This window comes from Pleurodeles waltl, chromosome 7 (genome assembly GCF_031143425.1).
Source record: "Pleurodeles waltl isolate 20211129_DDA chromosome 7, aPleWal1.hap1.20221129, whole genome shotgun sequence".
Lineage (NCBI taxonomy): Eukaryota > Metazoa > Chordata > Amphibia > Caudata > Salamandridae > Pleurodeles > Pleurodeles waltl.
In genome coordinates, this window is record NC_090446.1 from 287247266 (window position 1) to 287268181 (window position 20916).

Here is a 20916-nt window from a genome sequence, read left to right on the forward strand (position 1 = left end):
CTACCTTTGAGCCGCAGAGGAGAGGAGGCTGCTCTGAAGATCTGCATCAGCAGCAGCTAACCTATACTCTCGCCTGAAAGGTATATTGCCATCCCATGATCCTTTGCAGGCGGGACAGGGTTCGCAAAGACAGCTGCACTGTTCATGCGTGGGTAGCCGCATTTGCCTTCTCTTCACACAGGGACCCAGAGAGGTCTCCTTGCTGAAATACGGAATTTGCTGCATTCCGGAAAACGGCTCACAATACCTTAGCACACCAGCACCTTCAGAATGCATACTGTCTGCAGAGGGGGTTTGGGTAAGGGGGCCCCTGCACTGACAGGGTCAAGAATGATTTACATATGGCTGGGTTCTAACTGTGGTGGCGTGGTGAGCAAAAGAATTGATGGATTAAACCCATATCTGTGACTAAGGGTGAATGTTTGATTGGTTCTGCATTCCTCCCATCATTTGTGTTTGTTTGCTTTTGTAACCCTAAGTGCACCAGGCATGCGCAGACGTGGATCCCGGGTTCACTATGCCAGTGGATTCAAGCTAGCTTGGCTGATTAACGGTGGTGCCCTGAAACCGGTTCCAGGATGCTTGTCCGTGGTCCATGGAGGACCTAGCCAGGAAGTTCAGGCTGGACTGTTCCCATTGGGGAACATGGTCAAAAATGATTTGCATAATGCTGGGTCCACACTGGGGTGACAAGGTGAGCAAAAGAATTGATGGATTGAACCCAGATCTGTGACTGAGGTGAATGTCTGATTGGTTCGTCATTCCTTCCATCACTTGTGTTTGTTTGCTTTTGACACCCTAAGTGCACCGGGTATGCCCAGACATGGGTCCTGGGCTCACTATGCCAATAGATTCAAGATAGCCTGGCTGATGAAGGATGATACAATGAAACCGGGCCCGGCAAGCTCGTTTCCGCTCCAGGGAGGGCCTGGCCTGCCAGTGTCGTAGTTTGCCTCTTGCTCTAAGTAAGACTGCTTGTTTAAGGATGACACCACTTATGCTTGTAGGCGACTATGTAAATCCTACAACAAATCAAAACTGTCGTCCCAATCCTCCAGGCTCACAAGCAGTAACTCACCAAAAACCCAAACAGTAAAAGGTGATTTGTGGCAGCCGTAACTCTTGGACTCAAGAGTGCGACATCTCAGGGAGTGTCATGGTTAAACGAAGAGTACCCCTTTCTCACATAATCAACGTCTCAATACATATGCAATGATTAGATGCAGTAAAGTTGTAAAAAGTTTTTATTAATAAGACTGCAATCTACAATAAATTGCATGGGCTGCAATGATTAGGGCAATGGATAATGCAAGGAACAGAATGGTAAAAACGAGAGTCATGAACACAAAGACCTCCTCCATCTTGCAATAATATTGAGTGTAGCACAGATGTGAAATATGACCTAATACCCTTGCACGATGAATCTAATCTCTAACCTAGAAGAGAGCTAGGTGTGTTAAACCTAATCTGCCCTCGTTACCTTGGAATGAGGCCTCTAGATCTGACTCCGTGGGGACACAAAGACTGGGTCAGCATCAAGGCGACATGTAGCGTAGATAGTGTCGACGGCATCTGGTAGGAATTCCTCTTACTATCTATCTTATGTGAGATGTATTTATACAGATTTGATTGGACCCCTGACGTAGGATTGTTCCCAAACAATAGATAACAAGATATGCTTGGGGCGGCAATTACATAAACAATTCCTCGAAAGCACAAAGTGGGATAGTACCTTCGTGTGAATACCTACGTCTTATCTATCTGCTGGCGCAGATAGTGACGCCTTAGCAGAGCAACACTGATAGGATAATGTTTTAGTTTCTTGCTAACAATGCAGCCATCTTGGGAAGATATAATCAAATAATTGCACTAAAACAGAGCAAGCTAAGTGGGATAAAAGTCACTGGGTGACAGGGGCACAGGCCTGCAAGCCAGCCAGCTAAGTTAACTCCTGTATCCCATTAAAATAAGATAGGATTCACTACAGCAGTTCGAGTTGGACTGTTCCCATGGGGAACAGGGTCAAGGCGGATTTCCATAGGGCTGGGTCCAAACTGGGGTGGTATTGGGAGTAAAAGAATTGATGGATTAAACCCAGATCTGTGACAGGGGGTGAATGTTTGATTGGTTCTGCCTTCCTTCCATCATTTGTGTTTGTTTGCTTGGTTTGGATTGAGGCAGGTCTCCTTCCTCCTTTCCCTAGTCGTCAACTTCATTGCAGGCACTCATTCCTCCAGGCGACCAGATGTTCTGATGGCCTGGTTCGGGAATACTACTCCAGCGATTGTCTATACCAACAGGCTCCCAGGCAACAGCTCACACAGCGAGTTCCACTGGCAGCAACAGCACACAAATCTGCGGGTAATTGTAATGTGGGGTGCCTGCAGTGCACCATTTTTTTAACCCTGATTGGTGTCCCTGGATTGGTGGGTTCAAAAACTACCGTCCAATTCTGTGTGCACCTTCTTCTGCATTCTGTCCATCATCTGTTATTTTTGCATCTGTCATCCTAAGTGGGAAAGGCTTGCCCAGACATGGGTCCCGTGCTTGCTATGCCACTAGATTCAACCTAGCCTGGCTGATGAAGTGTGATAGCCTGAAACAGGTCTCAGGATGCTTGCTTCTGGTCCAGGGAGGACTTGGCCTAGCAGTTCGGACTGGACTGTTTTCATGGGAAACAAGGTGAAGATTGATTTGGATATGGCTGGTTCCAACCTGGAATGGCATGGCAAGCAAAGCACCTAATGGATTAAACCCACATCTGTGACTGGGGGTGAATGTTTGATTTGTTCTGCATTCCATCCATCATCTGTTGTTTTTGCAATCAAAACCAAGGATGCTTCAGGGGCCAAATCGAACACCCTCTCGGCGTGGGAAGGTGTGTGGTGGTGCAGGCTGTGCGGCGGCAGTGTGGGAACAAGAAGACTGCAATTTAAACTGAACAGTTGGCCGCCCATAGATCACATGGGCAACGTGGCCATGTAGATAAGGAGGTGCGTTCAGGTCACAGCTTCCTCGGGTGTTGAAGTTTCAGTTCCTATGTCGGCCAAGGTACAATGACCCTTAATTAATAGTTGGCACAGCAAAGTTCGGGTGCGTTTAACAGCATTGGAAAAAAAAAAAAAGGATTTGGGTGCCAACAGCACAATCAACCCAGAGGTGACTGGCAATTGGAAAAGGAGCCAGAGAAGGGTTGCATGGCTCAAAGACTTGCTGCAGGTGCTTGGTGGGCAACATTAGATTAATTTGAATTGGTGGAGTAACCTTAGAACTGAGCTAAAGTTAACAGAGGGGTGCTAGCGACCTTTATTACACCTGCTATTGTTGCCTAAGGCAGTAGGGCAAGTCAGTAGAATGGAGCAGGAGAAAGTCTATGCAGGCAGGGAGAGGAAATACCCCACCTGCTTCAGAGATGATCGAGAGGGCACACTGGCACCGAAAAAACAGGCACTGGTCACAGCCAGCTTAGGGCCAGAGTTGGATGTGGATTTGGAGGAGCTCCTATTGAAGGCACGCCTATTACCTGCCCAAAAAAGAAAGGCACAAGATTCATCCCTAAAGGGCATGCAGGGAGCTAAGGATGCCTCGCATGGGGAAAAGGCAACAAAAGATGTTATAAGCAGCAAAGAGCCAGGTACTCCACCCAAGGGCCCAAGGAACAGGGTGCATGTGGCCAGAACGTGTGCTCCCTCCAATGGTCCGGGAGCCGAGGGGCAGGGAGCAAAAAAGATCGCCACAAAGGTGGGGAGGCTGGCCAGGGAACCACAACGATATGGGAAGGAAGGTGGTGACAGGCCTACAGTTTCTCCAGATGAGGAGGCTCGGTCTGAGGCCACGAATGATGACAGCGGGAGTGAACCACAGCACAGGGGCAATCTCTGGACCCAGCAAAGGACAAGTGACGGTGCAAGAGGGTGAGACACAGGTGCAGTGTAAGGGGCAGGGGCTGCACAGAGGGAGGGCAGCTAATAGGAGCATTACCAACTTTGGGGCTTAAGTAGGGGTAGTCAATTCAACACAAAAGGATACTGTTGGGTTAGTTCGGGGCCTAAACCATCACAGCAGCAGCAAGGTCTGGGGGGCGGATACTTGAGCCCAGCAACATCCCTCCCTACCCCCATTGGCGGCTAATCTGTGGTGGGCTTGGTCGGGTGCGGTAACCCCTTCCCCAGGTCAACTGCCCCACATGACACTCTGACATTCCCCTGCGGTGGGGGAAGCAGTTGCTGACAAGGCACAGGTGGGACCCATGCAGATAGGGCAGGACTCTGGGCCAGCTGGGATTACACGCAGCAAGACGCAGTTGATAGGTAGGGACTAGGCTAAGGAGAAAGACGGTATCAGGGAAGAAAGGCAAGAAGAGGCAAAGGACAAGGTCCCAGAAGGAGGAGCAGGGGGGAAGAGGCAGGCAGGGGAGAATGCCAATGCCGCAACAGGAGAGCTCGATTCCACAAAGGCTTGGCCTGGTGGGGTGACAAAGAAAGGAGGAGTAGGTAAGCCAGCAAGTGAATATATCAGGCCATCATCAGGTGACCCACCCATAATTGCAAGGGAAACAGGCCTCGTTAGCCTGATCAGTCTGGCGGTTAAAGAAAGAATTTGGAGAAAGGAATTTATCAACATATTTACACTGCTCGAGGTACGACAGGCGGATTTGGATCTGACTACACAGGATTAGAAGGATAAGGATATTAGAGAAAAGTGCAGAACAAGGGCGGAGAGCTCCATAGAAAACTGGCTCAAGGCATTTCGCACTTTGACCAGTGTACTTGTAGAAATATTTCCAGAAAGGACGGTAGCATTGTTCCTCCACGAACAAAGAGTGTACTCCTCACAACTAAAGTACCAATGTGACGCTTGGTTGTGCTATGACGAAGGATTCAGTGATAAGATGCAGACCTGGCCAGTTATTGAGTAGGATCAGCAGTATGTCGAGGTCTTCACCAACCACATGGTAGCTGCCAGGGAGGCGCGGGCGGACACATCCATAGCTTTCATTTCTCAGGGGGCAAAGAAATGGCCGAGGGGTTCTCACAAACCAACAGGTCGAAAGCACAGGCAGGGACAGACAGGGCAATCCCAGATCAATACGACAAAGATGAGTGCAAGTGGGGACAGTCCTGCAAAATCCGACATAGTTGTGGCAATTGCTGGGGGGCCTCCGAAGGCAAAAACACCAACAATAGAAAGTGACACACATTCAATTTAACCTGGTAAGCGGGGATCCAGGCCCACATCAAAGCCTTCCCTTCTCCTATTGACATAGGTCGGCTGTTATGCCTACTGGCTAATTACCCCAAGAAGAAAGAGATGCTTACTGGCAGAATGGTTCAGTTACAGCTTCACTATCCCTTACAAAGGCCCCCGGGAGTTCCGCTGGTGCAAAACTTAAAATCAGTGAAGGACAATCAAGCAATAGCCAGGCAGAAAGTGGAGAAGGGCCTCTCGGGAGGGAGGGTAGCAGATCGTTTTCCCAAACCATAAAAGGACAATAAGAAAGAAGAAGGCAAGTTAAGGTTAATACATCACCTTTCGTACTCCCAGCAAGTCAGTTAACAACAGCCTTGAGTAAGACACCTGCTCAGTATCCTATGCAAGCGTGGACAACGCAGTGGATCACTTCAAGGCTGCAGGGAGGGTCGCACTGTTAGCGAAAACAGACAAAAAATCTGCCTTTCATCTACTACCAGTCCACCCAGACTGCTACCACTTGCTGGGTTTTCATTTAGATCGGGCATTCTACTATGGCAAATGTTTGCCGATGGGTTGCGTCATCTCCTGTGGGTACATTAAAGCTTTTAGTTCATTGCTGGAATGGGCGTTGAGCGACAAATGTACGAAGGGCTGTACCACTCACAACTTGGATGACTTCCTGTTCATTGGGAAAGAAGCCACCACAGAGTGGACAGAGCTGCTACATGCCTTTAACGTACTAGCAGAAGATCTGAGGGTGCCGTTGGCAGGGGAGTAAACTGAGGGCCCAACGACATGCCTGTCATTCCTAGGAATCGAGCTGGAAACAGTGGATGGGATTGCAGGCTGCCGCAAACCAAGGTTTCTGAGCAAACGCTCACCACTGAATCTCTACTGGCATAAAAGAAGGCAACGCTGGGAGAGTTGCAGCAACTCATCGGCTGGCTCAACTTCGCTGGCAGGGTAATAACAGCAGGCACCCCATTCGTGAGGAGACTTGCGGGGTAATGCAGGGCACTGACTGAGTAACACCACAGAGTGACAATCACACAACAGGTCAGGGAGGACCTAAAACAGTGGCTCAACTTCCTGGGCGGCTTCAACGGGATGATCATATGGCGGGAACGCTGGTTGTCAGCAAAACAACTGGAGATATACATTGATGCAGCTGGGGGTGAAGGGTTCGGAGCAGTCATGGGGAGGGCCTGCATGGCGGCTCGATGGCCTTACACCTGCCTTAAGAACGTGACAACCAAAAATATAACCCTCCTGGAACTTTTTCACATTGTAGTCACCTTTTCCATATGGGGGGGGCAACTCACAAAAAAGACAGATTACATTATGGTCAAATTAATAATAGGTGGTCCAAGCCTTGAATATGGAGACGGTGCATTGCCTGGCAGTAGTGCATCTCTTATGCCACCTGGTGCAGTGTCAACTTAGGGACAACATAGAGGTGAGGGCTAGGCAGATCCCAGTGTGCAAGTACATGGTGGCTGACGCTCGGTCTCATTTTCATTGGCAACGACTCAAGCAGCTGGCACCGCACTTGGACCCCAAAATGACTCCAATACCCAAGACTCTATGGGGATTGGTTGACCCAACCTGACAATGCCAGTGGACAATGTGTTGGGCAGCAAAATCGCAGCACAATATTATAAGTGCTGGGGGGGGGATGTCTTTCAAGGGGTAACCAGTGCGTTAGGGTGGGGGTCCATCACTGAGAAAGATGTGCAGCTGTTTATTGGCTGGGCATTTATGGAAGGCAGAACCAGCACTTGGGCGCAGGCACACCTGACCACATATCTTACTACGCAAGGTTGGTCTCAGGGATAGACCCAACAAAATCCTTCTTCTGCAAGGTGGCTATGAAAGGGTGGGGTAGAATGAAATCTAGACGGTGAGACCAATGTAGGTCCTTTAACTTTCCTACACTGGTAAAGGTATTGGCAATATTACCCAAAGTTTGTAGTTCACGGCACAAGCACATCATGCTTATAGCAGTCTTTATATTGGCCTTTTCAAGACCTATCGAGTAAGCGAGATTAACCCCTTCAGAACTGAGTCCCCGAGAACATGTGCCTGCAGGGGGAGGACCTGCACCTGGGCAACAGATTCATGACGCTGTACTTGCAAAGATCCAAAACTGATCAGACGAGGAAGGGAAAATCCTTTAGAATGGGTTGCATAGATGACACGCTTTGCCCGGTGTGCAGCATGAGGACCTACGTGTCCAAGGAGCTACAGAGAGGAGCACCTCTTTTCCACCACAGGGATGGTTCCTACCTCAGCCGATTCCAGTTCATAGCCATAGTCAAGATGGCCCTGCCCAAGGCGTGGCTCTCACCAGACAGGAGTCGCACTCGTTCTGAATTGGGACCACCACAATGGCAACGGTAAACAGGTTGGGGGAGGACCACATTAAGAAGAAAAGACGCTGGTCATCTGATGCCTACAAGTGCCACATCCGGCCCACAGGGCCCTAAGTCATCTTGTTTTTTTCTGTCAGCAGGCTGTGCCAACAACATACACAGGATTTGGCTGGTTGGCCACTCATACATCACAAGGGCCCAACTTTGGGCGACGGAGCGTAAGGACTACCAAGGGCTTTGGCTCACGAACACCACTGTGATTTGGGTAGGAAGGCTGGCTATTAGGTGCACCCACCTGCTCTCCGACCTAGAGCATGCCTTGCAGCAGAAAGAGAATCCAGATGCCGTGGTGATACACCTGGGGGGGTCAAAGGCTTAGGTAGTCTGGGAGGGAACGATCTGCTAGCGGTGTTAGTGTTGGGTCTTATAGAAGTGGCACAGCTGTTGCACCCGGATGAGGTCCTGTGGTCAGAGATCATAGCGAGGGCAGAATTGAGAGGGTGAGGGACCATGGAGCACTGGAGAGATCAACAAGGGAGCAGAACATTTCTCTGCAAAGATTATGCAGGGCAAGCTCCTGGGGTTTCGTTAGGCGTGGTTTCATCAGCCTCAAAACACCGGGGTATCACGGGGCAGACGAAGTGCATCTATCAGAGTGGGCATGGAAAAGGTTTTTCTTAAACATACTAGAAGCCCTATAGTTTGTTTTTTCCTAAGTTAAAATTGAGGGAGCTGCATGTTGTTGGGAAACAACATAGCAATGTGGCAAAAACAGACATGGACGGCCAGAAGCCTGACAGCCCAAAAAGAGGCCTGCTACAACAGAGTCCATGGAATGCCTTACAGCAGGGACGTGGAGGAACAGGTGGGGGGGAGCACCAAAGGGTCAGCAGCAGGTGGCTATGGCACTTGTAGCCTGGGAGGCCACAGAGGCTGCGCATCGGTAACAAGAGAGAGGAGCGTAGTAGCCACCAAATGCTGGGTATCTGACCAGGAAGACCATCATGGAAAGGAGGTTGTGCTTATCAATGGCAATAAGAAGGTTGGAACAAACATACAGAGAAGCAGCAAGATGACCTTGAGCAGGAGTGTGGAATTCCTAGAGCCCAACACATTGTTTTGGGTCAAGAACACCAAGCTTTTATGCTTATTTTGTCCTTAGGGACAAGTAGGCCCAACTCCCTGCAGCACAAAACCTTTGTAAGCAGTACCACAATATTGATCAGGGAAGGGCATTGTCTGCAGTTAAGGTAATGTTTGTGTCCATATGTTATGTGGTTTGAACTTGTATTTATCGTTCATTAATGTAAAGCCTTTATTATTAGGGTGAGCACTCTAAGAAAACGTTGTAAGCTCGGACTGCACTGCTGACAGTGCTTCCAATATAAAAACGTGTACTCACATTTGCAAAGTTTAACAATATGAGGCTATGTATAATGCTTCCAGAATGCTCTCCGATTAGATGTAAATATCTGTAGAAGCTTAAATAAGCATTAGCAAAGCCAATAGGTCTGACAATGCGTATCTTGTTTCAATATGGTTATTACTTTGTGCCAGTATGCTCCTTGTGAAAGAGTGGAATGCTGTCACTTACAGTGAAACTAGCTTCTAAATAGAGAGATAGACTTTTAATAAAAACAAAAGGTCTTGGATAACCAATTAGGGGCACAATTCTTCAAGAAAGTCACAAAGTGCACTCATGGTGTATGTCCTTGCATTCGTGAAGATTTACGGCTTTCATGAATTCACACAAATGTACAGAAGTAAATCAGGACTCCTGTAAAATATTTGTAAATGCTATTTTAGAACGAGAAAATATGATGGGCAGATCTGTTGAGCATCTACAAGTTCAGTTTCCCTCCAGGCACTTTTTCCCCAACCCTGGAATTTTTACTTCTGCCCTTGTCAGGAGTAAATTTCAATCCTTTATCAGTATGGGTGAAGATTAGAAAAGATCTAGTGAAAACTCCTGAAATACGCAAGTTTGTGTGCTGGCACAGACTCAAAAGGGTATTACAACTTAGGGTGATAGGTTTGCAGTAGCTGCACCTGTGACATATGCCATTGGAACATTTTACTCCTGGGTGGAGTTCGAGCCTATTGAAGCTACCACACAACAGTCTTGTCACGTGGGCTCTTATTATCCTAACGAGGCTGCTGGATTTGGGCGACAGCATCACTTGAATTGTGGGTAACTGAGTCCAATCCCACACCATGTGACAACTGGTAGCCTAATCCGTTACCAGCTAGCTAGCAGTGCCTCATCTCTGCCCAAGAGCAGGGATGATTTGCGGCAACCAGGAGCATGACACAATGACTTCTCAGGGAAATCGTGGTGGATCAGATCTCATCCTTTTTTATCAGTTACATTAATCTCACATATGCAAAGACAAACAGAGGCAGAAAAGTGTTCAATAGGATTTATTGAATCTGCTGCATCTTAGATAAAATGGCATGAAATGCAATAATGAGAATGGTGAAACATACTAGAAGCAAAATAAGGAAATGTGTGTTTCTGTGAACGTTAAAGATGCAGTGTATCACCTGTGCCGACAATCCTATCTTGCTGCAGCCTTGAGGAAAGCACAGAGTGAAAAGAATATCGTGCTAAGAAATGTTATGCTTTCTTAGGCGAGAGAACAAATAGATAAAAAAAATAAAACACCACCACGATTGTGGCCTAGTCTGAAATAAACAAATCAAGCAAAATAAAATGTCACTAGGCTAAGGGGCACAAACAGCAGGCCTAGTTGCAAAAATAATGTGCCCAGTGACATCACTAAAATATGGCTGTACAACAGTCTCCTGCCTATATAGCAGTAGACCGGCCGGCACATTATAGGGATTACCAAGATATGGAAATGCCTATGACCTAGAAAGAGCAGCAAAACTGGTTTGCTGGTCAACTGACACACATGCACAGAAATTTCAGTTTGGGACCTTTGAGAAGCGATGGGGCTATGTGGACGGTTTTGGATGGCGACATGCCTGTCCCTCGTTCTGACAACTTAACCCTTGCTGAGGTGGTCGGGGTTTTAAACTATACAATCACCTTATACAGGAGACTTGTACAATTTGTACAGCACGTTTTGAGCTCTCTACCTACTCTACTAGCAGGACATACTGTTCCTACCCAAGTAAATACCATTAGTCCCCAGACTATTAATGCTTTTATGGGAAAAGCACCTACGAAGCATGATAAAGTGGCCTTCTGGATTGCTCGCAAGACCAACCAGTTAGAGGCAGTGTATCGGAATACTACACCTCAAGACAAACCTACAATACTGACCCTATATCTTGCTCTTGGGGTGGTGCCACCCGTAGAGGAATATAACACCTGAGAAAGCAACTTTGCATGCATATACACTAATAAGTGTAAGAAGATGATCTTTATATAGTGGACAAAAAAGGAGGTGCACTGTGTGAAGAGTTCAAGCAAACCCTAGAGAATTACAGGGGCAGAAATGACACTCCAAATGCTCTTGGTGAGCAGGTAGGCATATTACAAGGTAGTGCTAAGCATGTATTACACACACACAAAGGCAGTAACTGACACACACACACTCAACAAAGAAATCCAAAACCAATTTATAAAAATAACACATATGTTTGAGTCATAAATATTTAAAGTTTTCAAAAGTTGACAGTGCAATTTTTGGAGCAGTAATGTTTTCCTATGGGGGAAAAACATATACTGTATATAGGTACTTAGCAGCAGCTTACAGGACCCATCTTCAGAAGTTAAGGTAAGTATGGGGCAAGATCCAAGGCAGCATCAACAGGTCACTTCTGGAGGCACTGGGGCATCCGGTGCAGAGAAGCTTTTCAGCGTCAGGCGTCCTAATCTTATCCCATGGGAAAAGAAACATATACTGCATTTAGGCACTTAACATCGACCTACAGGACTTCTCTTCTGGAGTTAAGGTAAGTATGGGGAGGGTCCAAAGCAGCACCAACAGGTCACTTCTGGAGGCACTGAGACACCTGCGTGCAGAGTTGCTTTTCAGCCTGGGGTGCCCTAATGTTATCCTATGGGTAAGGAACAGACACTGCATACAGGTCCTTAGCAACAAGTTATAGGACTGTTATTCTGGATTTCAGGTGAGTATGTGGCAAGATCACAGTCCACACCAAAAGTTCATCTTTGGGGCTCCTGGGCATCCACATGCAGAGGTGTGTTATGGCGTAGGGTACCCCATTCACTTCAATAGAGATCGGTCCGGTCAGAAAGAGACTGCAAGCAGGGACAGGGTGGCCAATGTGGGGGAACCCACAGGGGGCTCAACCCTTGAGATCCTCGGGCACATAAGGACACCGTTGGCCCACTTCTTCTACAGCTGTGGGGCTCGCAGGCACTGGTGTCTTTTGGCATCAGATTCAGGTGTAGGGGATACTCACAGTTGGAGGGGGCCTGCAAAAAAGAGGTTGTAAGGCTCCATCAGGAAGCCCACAGTGGACAAACTCAATGTGGGCTTCGTATCTGGAGGGTCTGGGAACCACGTTGACACCGTTGGCCCACTTCAGCTCAGCTTAGGTGCCTTGGGTGCAGTAGTAATGTACATCATTGGGTTTTTGGCAGTCCCAGTCCTCACAGTTCTTTCTAGGGTTGCCTGCAGTTTCAGGGAAGCACCTCCTCTGCTCAAAGGGAGCTCTTCTTTGTGAAGCACTGGCAACTCTCTTGGTTTCTTGGATGCTGGAGCAGCAGGAAAGGCCAGTTGCATCTCAGGGGTCGAGTGCAGCAGGCAGGCCGGCAGGGTTGACACAATGTTAGTTGTGCTCCTCGGTTCTTGGCCCAGTAGGGTTCTTTGTCCACTCTTTTTGTGTCCAGCAACGATCTAGAATTCCTAGTATCGGGGTGGTCCCCTGAATACTCAATTTAGGGGCAGTTAAGGGGAGTGAAGGGAAAATAATGGGCTATTTACCCTCATGGTCACTATACCCCCTAGGGGACCACTTCCTTTGGGGAGTGGGCATCATCCTGTCCCAGAATTCCTAATTCCACCACACACAAGATGGCGAAAGACCTAAGGTTGTGTTCATTTTAGGCTGGTCACCCTAGTGGTGTGTCCAACTTAGAAATGCAGCACGCCTCCTGCATAGCTAATTTTCCCACCTGTCCAGGTGTGAGATGGGTCCTGGGGCAGGGGGGTCAGCATCTCCCACTGAGGACAGTCAGATCTGCATACCAGAGGCAGTGGGCTTCTTTGAAGCCTTCTGCATTGGAATGTAGATTTTCAGGTCATCCTGTTAGGAGAGGTGTGTTAACAACCCTGCTAGAGCAGGCTTTTATTTCTGACCTCTGGAGAGCAAAGGCTCTCAGCACTGGTGGTCAGAATCTCGCCTGTTGGTGGGAGGCTGCCTAGAACTAGTCAGTGAGCCCACCAGCAGTTGGTAGGTTTTCAGGGGGCACCTCTAAGGTGCACTCTGGGTACATGTGTTAATAAATCCATCACTGGAATCAGTGATGGTTTATTTATACAAGATGCTTGATATCAAACATCCCTAGTTTTAGTGAAGTCATCATGTAGCTGGGGAACTCATACTGACCAGTGCCCAGCGCACGTATTTAGTAAGGTTTCCCTGCACACTTTCTACGGCTAAAAGTCGATAAGGACATAGCAGAGGTATATCTGCTCTTGCAGATATGCTCACCCATGTAATATAATGCACCCTGCCTTAGGGCCATAAGGCCTGCTGTAGGAGTGACTTACAAATATTACAATAAGTGTTTTAGGGGACGTGACACACAGGCTGTGTGCCATGTTGTATTTTCAGTTTTGGGAGCAAGTGACCAGGGGTCTTGTTCTGTGGAAGGGGCACTGGTACTAGGGACCTGGTTAGCAGGAACCCAATGCACTTCTGTCAAAGTTCCATCAGAAACCAGGCAAAAAGGGAGTGGGGGCAGGGAGGGGGCTGCAACCAGAAACCAGCTTACTACAATAGGCATGGCAGGCCTTCTTTGGCAGTTCTCCATGATAAAAGTAGGCAGGTTCAAAATAAACATGGAGTGGCCCCAGCTCTGGATTTAGGAATGCAATTAGTGAGTGATTTTCCACGGTTCACTCTATCACCTTGAGCAATATTAATGAAGAACCTGCAGGTCTGGCCATCTGCCAGAGACTAGAAGCAGTTCCAGTTCAAGATCGTGAATGGGACCCACTAAAATAAATTGCAGACATTTTTACCTCTGTGGGGAGAGATACCTCAGGTACTCGACCCATTTAACCAAATTTAAAACCTAAAGCAAATACTGAAGTTTCTGTTAAAAAGAAATATGCACTCGAAGGGAAAAAGAAACAGAGGGACAAAGAGAAAAGGCAGACCTAATCACCCGCTTCTCACACATCCTGAAGGGGTGGTTACAATTTAAGGGATCGCAACAAAATAAAAAATAAAATAAAAACAGTATTAGTATCCTGATAATTGCTCTCCATGTTTTCAGAACACTGATTTTAAAAGAATAGAGAAGAGGAGCCAATCCGAGCACAAAAAAAAAGAGGAGTACAGTAGGAAAGGTGAAGTAGGAACAGTCACTGACATCAGCGTAAAGAGGGAGGAGAACGGATAGGACTCTAAAACCCTGTAAAGAAGAATAAAGTTGCAGGACTTTCTAAGAAACATCCCAATACAGGTATGAGTCTTCCTGCAAATGAAACTTGGGTGAGAGCACTTCTAGACAGCGCTGCAGAAGTCATGATAGAGCACCAGATGCTTCTGACATTTCTAGATGCGCATCCAACTGATGAATTTATAAAAACCGATACTTCAGATAGATATTTAAATCCTACTGATACAAAATGAAGGAGAAATACCGCTTACTATCAAAGCAGTCTTCTGGTCACAATTGTCCAAGGATTATGATATCACCCTTCCGAATAAGACTGGCCTCCAGTATTTATTAGCAACGCGCCCCGGGAGGAGGAAGTCACAATGGTAGCTTTTTCTCCCACAGAACCTAAGATACAATGGAACTCTACTCCAGAGAATGGTTTGTAAGACAAGCTCTGGCCTTACACTGAAATCAAAGGGGGTTCGTCGGGGGGGGGTGCGTGGTTTGGCCACGAGACGAGATGGCCACCTGAGGGCTGAGCTCTGTGGAGCGGCAGGCCTCGGACGGGGGCGGCAGCGCTGGGAGTGCAACGAGTGCCCCACATCGATCGCTGGATGAACGCTGGGGCCGCTGATACCGGGGGACCCCTTGGGCGGTCGCGGGAGGCACCCGATCACGTCAACGGAGAGCGCGGGAGCTATGGGGAGCCGGCGGCCAACAATTTGATGATGGGCCGCGGCCTCGCGTGACCTGGAGGCCCGGCTCAGAGTGTGCGGCTTCCTAGGGGCTTGGGGCGCCCTGAAGGAGAACTTGTGCAGAGGCGGCAAGCTCGACGGGCGAGCAGGGACTTGGACTGAGGCTGCGCCCTTGCCATTCGTGTGCCTTCGCCCGCCCTACCGGCACCTCCCCTCCTATCCCACCTTCTTTCTTCCTTGCTGTCACGCGGGTGGCACCTGGGGCAGCGTTTGGAGCCCCGACCTCAGCACGCCTACCACCTGAACTCCGACAAGGGATAGGGGGACAGCGGTCCGGTCTGCCCCCACATAACCTCTGAACCCCCCCCCACCCGGGCGGGCTCGCGGCTTTCCGGGGGTACACACCGACACATCGCGCATTGCATCGGCACCTAGGAATGGTCGCTACGGGCATCAAGGGCACGGGGGAGCTGCGCTACTGAAGACGGCCCCTGGCTGGTGGCAGTGGAAGGGGGGTACATGACAGGACTGGAGAAGCAGAGTTTTGCGAGGTGAGGAGAGGCACATAGCAGGGCAGTACCTGGCGGGCCCATATAGTGGGCCTATGTACCTTTTGGGAACAACAAGACACTTGTAGGCAGCACGGGGGTCCCTAATTAGACTGCCAGGAGGGGACCACTCGTGACGTTGCTTGCTGCGGTGAGGGGCTCCCGTACTGCCCTCGTATCACACTAGACCATCGGGTTGGAGCGCCAACTGTTCTGGACTAGTCTTCCATGCGCCAGTCCAACGGAGGACTATCTGATCCACCACTCCTCTTCCTGGTGAGCCATAAACGACTGGGTCCAGCCTCCTACACCCCGCTTTTGACTTCTGGCTCTTGGTTACTGACGTCCCAGTGGATGCTCTTTGGTCTTTGCCAGAATCTGGTCACAGCTCGATAGACGACTCATCTCCCCAGCCCTTCTTCTTTTCTTTCATCGCCCGCCTTCCTTCCCACATCTGCTGCACCATGGGTCGGTAACCTTCCGATCCGTATCAATACTGGGGAGCTTGCGATGCCTGGCGGCAGGACGGCAAGCAAACAATCGGGTAAGCTGTCTCTGCAACTGCTCTTCTCGGAAGCTTTGCGCCACCAGAGAGTTCCGCCCGCAGAGGAGCACCCACCATCGGTGGAAACACACATCGCCTCCTGGGATTGACAGAGACCAAGAACTTTTATACCTCCGAAGCAAACTGATTGACTTAGAGGATAGGAGCCGCAGAGACAATGTTCGCTTTCTTGGGTTCCCGGAAAATATTGAAGGCGCGGACATACACTCTTATTTATGGGAGACTCTACCTAAGCTGACTGCCATAACTTTCGACCCTCCTCTGGAATTTCAAAGGGTGCACAGGCTGGGTCCCAAATGGCGAGATGATGCCAACCTTCCCCACCCAATCATAGCATGCCTGCTGCACCATGTGCAGACCCGTCAATTATTGCAGGTGGCTAGAGCGCACGGCCCATTTCGGTTGGATGATCTGGAGGTTAGACTAATGGCCAACTTTTCCAAACAAACCAGCTAACGCAGGAGGGCATTCTTGGCCCTTCGACCCAGTCTCTGTCAGCTGGATGTGAAATACCGCTTGTTCGAGCCGGCCAGGATGTGGATCACTAAAAATGGGGTGTCAAGAGACTTTTATGACTCCCGAAGACCTGCAAGTGTTTCTGGAGGGGCTGCAGAACCAGACCCAGTCCATGGACACAGCGACCCCGATCCGGACTCAGGACCCGCTGGGACCGCCCCCGAGTGTAACCCTTTCAACTCCCTCTACTGAGAACATGGGACGGACCACTGCAGGCTCCCACCCTAGGGGGAGAGACTTGGAGAGGCTCACGAAGAGCCACGATGATAGGGGTCAGGTGCTGCAGGGGGTAACGATGTATACGCAGATTGCTGACCTGGACAAGTCTCGCTCCCCCCTGAAACCCACTCTGACCACCGCATGAGGACAAGGAAACGCAGTATCCCAAGGGAGACCCGCCATCGGCGGACACGGAGCCCTGTGAGAAGTTGCAGAGGCCCTCCTGCTGAGACGACAGAGAGATGAGTACCTGCCTTTATAACATCACAGACGCTTTGTTCATGGATGGACAGTATTCTCACAGGTCCTACAGCAGCCTTACTTAGTTGTCTAGCTCTTATTTGGTTTGTTCGAGTGTGATTAGTAATGCTTAAAAGACCTTTTTGATCCCATTTGTTATCAATATGCCTTAAGCTTGACTGCTTTTAAATGCTAGATGTTTGCTGTCTTACGCTCTCACAGCTATTTGGTATAACATGGCAGAGGCTCATTCTTTATCTTTCCCGACCCACCCTCCTCTCTCCCTGCGTCCCACCCTACCCCCCCTCTCCCTTATTTGCGCTCAGACACTTCCCCCTCCCAGGCCGGACTGCCCCCCCACGCGGCCAGGCCAGCCCATGCATAGATGCGCCACCACGTTTTCTTTCTTTCTTTTTTTTTTAACTGCTCATGCCTTGGTGTTGGGTGATCTGCCATATGTCTATTACCTGGGGGCCACTTTTTTCCTTTTCTTTCCCTCCCCCTCCCCCCTTCACTATTTACAGACACCCTATATTCGCGCTGCTTCTATGGTTTCATCTCCTTTGTTGTGATCATGACTTCATATCCTCCTTGCTGTGCCATGTAACAGTTCTCCCCCCACACACACACCTCCCTCCCCCCCCACCTGCAATGCAGCGCCACTCTGGCTTCTGCTGCATGCTCTCATGCTACCAGAACAACCCCCCCCTCCCCCCCCCCACTGGTGTCCGCGCCCTGGTGGGGGGATTGGGATTGTGGAACTGGAGTGCCCCGCTCGCGTCACCTACCCTGGCCGGGGGCCCGCTGGTCGGGCGATTGAGCTCTAGAGGCTTAGGTTTAGACCCGCAGGTTACAGATCGGGATCGTCAGGGCTTTTTGTTCTGATCTCTTTTCTTTTAGCTTTTTCCTCCTTCTCTCTCTTTCTTCCTCTCCCTTTTTCTCTTCCCTCTCTCATCTTCTTCCCTCTCCTTCTCTCTTTTTTCCTTTTCTTTTCTTTTTTCCCCTTCTCTTCCCCCTCCTGAGGACAGCACCAAGCTCTCTCTACCCTCTTGGCCCATTCCTCATGTCTCTACCCCTTCGTTTTCTCGCTCTCAGTCTACCTCCCCGCTGCCCCCCCTTTCCTTTCCATTGGGCTCTAAGATGGCAGGCCCTCGTCCATCCCCCCCGGAGCCATTGCGGATCACATCTTGGAATGTAAAAGGTCTTACCCATTTTTTAAAACAAAAAAAGGTTTTGTCCTACCTTAACTCCAAGCAGGCTGATATAACTTTACTTCAGGAGACACACTTAGACAGAGCGGAGTCTAGCAAGCTGCACAGGGACTGGGTAGGGACTGCACTGTTCAGCTGCAGCCCTACCTCACCTGATACGGGAGGCAGCGCCCCCCGGAAATGTGGTGTTGCACTATTGCTGAGCAAAACCCTCCCCCTCGCAGTCATTAAGTCATGGACTGATCCAGAGGGACGCTATGTGTTCGCTAAGTTAAAGATGGGTGACTCCTCACTGTGTTTGGGCTCCGTGTACGCACCAATCGGCTCAAAGCGCCTGTTCTTCGTGAAAATAAACCGCCTCCTGACGGAGATAGGGGCGACCTGTTATGAAATAGGGGGCGATTGGAATCTGGCCAGGGACGCAGTACTGGATAGAACGGGACCCTGGATGTTAACAATAACGCCGACAGAGCCCTACAGTCCGATATATTGTTGGACAACGGCCTGGTGGGCCACTGGAGGCTGTCAAAGAGTATACCTTTTTATCACCGGTGCACTGCACCCAATCTCATCTCGATTACTTCCTTATGTCACATAACCAGGTTGCTCATGCCCAAGATGCCTGCATACTCGAATGTGGTCTCTCGGACCACTCTCCAATCCTCGTCGCTATCCAAGTGGGCCTGGTATGTCCAGGCCGCAAACGATGGAGATTTGCGGTTCACCGTTACCGTTCCCCGACGGCCAAGACGCATTTGAGAGCCCATGCGTCCACCATTGCTCAAGAAAACCTGGGCACTGTTGAATCCAGGCGAACCCTATGGGCTGCAGCCAAGGCAATGTTACGGGGGCAGCTCATGCGGGACACAGCTTTAGCAAATAAAGAGAGAAAAGTGCGACAAGCGGCACTGAAACTTGACATCCGTCGTCTCACATGCCAATACACTGACCACCCCTCTCTCCCAGTGTGTCGTTGTTTGGAACGCGCCCGTATGGCCCTGAATGAGTTATACACCTCCCAGGCCGAATACGCCTTACAGCATCTGCAGGGAAGGCACCATGAGCAAGGCGAGAAAGCCGGTCGGTTGCTGGCAGCTCAGCTTCGTCAGAGGACGGCTGCTCTCGATATACCGGCATTCGTTCTCATACAGGAGACGTGCTCACGCACCCACAGGCGATAGCCAACGAGTTTGCGTCCTTCTACCGGCATCTCTACACACCAGAGACAACATCTAGCCCTGTTCAGATTGAGACTTTTCTTGCTGATCTTGACTTACCCTCTCTATCCGACGACCGACGCAGCCTCCTGGATAGAGAAATTAGCAAACTGGAAAAAGAGAGAGAGTCATCTCCGACCTCCCCTACCACAAATCACCCGGGGAAGAAGGATTCCCTACTGAATTTTATAAATGGGCGGGAGAAGAGGCGATTGATATTTTGCATGAGGCTTTGAGCGAAGCCTGCAGGACAAAGGCTTTGGGAGCCATCTCCAACAATGCCACAATAGCCATTATATCGAAACCTTGGAGGGACCCCCTGCTTTGCAGCAGCTATCGGCCCATCTCTCTCCTGAACGGCGATACCAAACTCTTAGCCAGTATCTTAGCAAATTGGCTGCGTAAAGTCACACAGTCCCTGATCTGCCATACTCAGGTAGAGTTTGTTCTGGGCAAAACCTCCTGAAACCAACTGCGTACTCTGTGCCACACCCTATGGGCCTCCAGGGAACTGCCGGAGGCTGCTCTGACTTTGTCTCTGGATGCCGAGAAGGCGCTTGATTGCATAGAGGGGCCCTATCTGTTTGCGACGATGGCAAGGTTCGGTCTGGGAGACCGATTTATCTCTATGATATGACTGCTGTATGACCAACCCACAGCACGAGTTAACTGTGGAGGTTTCCTCTCTGACGAGGCAGGGATGCCCGCTCTCTCCCCTTTTATTCCTATTGGCAGTGGAACCACTTGCTGCAGCCATCCGCTCCTCCCCCTCAATAAAGGGCCTCACTTTGTCGAACGGCATCTCCAAAATATACTTGTACGCCGACAATGTTCTTTTAACCATACCGGACCTAGAGCGCTTTCTGGCAGCCTTGGTGGAGATTATCGATGGGTTTGCGCCCCTCTCTGGCTATTGTATTAACTGGGACAAGAGTGAGGTGCTTCCTCTTTCACGTGTGACCACAAAAGCCGTGCTTTTCGGCTTCCTATTTCAATGGACTCTGAGACGTCTCAAATATTTGGGGGTGTTGGTCAATCAGGGCCTGGTGCACATGGTGGCAGACAATTTGGATCCCCTTGTCGCGCGAATGAAACTTGATTTTGAAAAGTGGAACCATCTGGGCCTCTCCATTTGTGGTAAGGTACAAGCAGTTAGGATGGTCACAGTGCCTCGTTTTACCTTTGTCTTGGGGCTCTTACCCCTGCAAGTGCCTCTCTCTACTCTGCCAAACATCAACACTCTCATCAAAGCCTTTGTGTGGGGTTCCACGCGACCACGCTTGGTACCAGCTAAGTTGCTAGCACACCGCTCCCACAGGGGAATGGGACTCCCCTCGGTGGAACATTATGCACTGGCACTACATCTATCACAATTGGCCCACACACTGCCTGGAGTGCCGGACTCGCCACAGTGGGTAGCTTTGGAGAGGGTGCTGCTTTCCATTGACGGGGGACCCGATCCTGAGGGCGACCTGGGCAGCCTGGCGCAGGGCCCACCGCCTGTTTGGGGTCCACCCTCTCTTACACACCCAGGCCCCTTTATGTAACAACAATGGTCTACGGATAGGCACTCAACTGGCCACAATGAAG

General features: G+C 49.7%; 1 protein-coding gene across 2 annotated transcripts in view; it reads right to left on the bottom strand.

Moving 5' to 3' along the window:
• LOC138304022 (protein-glutamine gamma-glutamyltransferase 6-like) overlaps positions 1 to 20916 on the bottom strand; it is a 418261-nt gene that overhangs the window by 315703 nt on the left and 81642 nt on the right. The gene's annotated exons all lie outside the window — the stretch shown is intronic.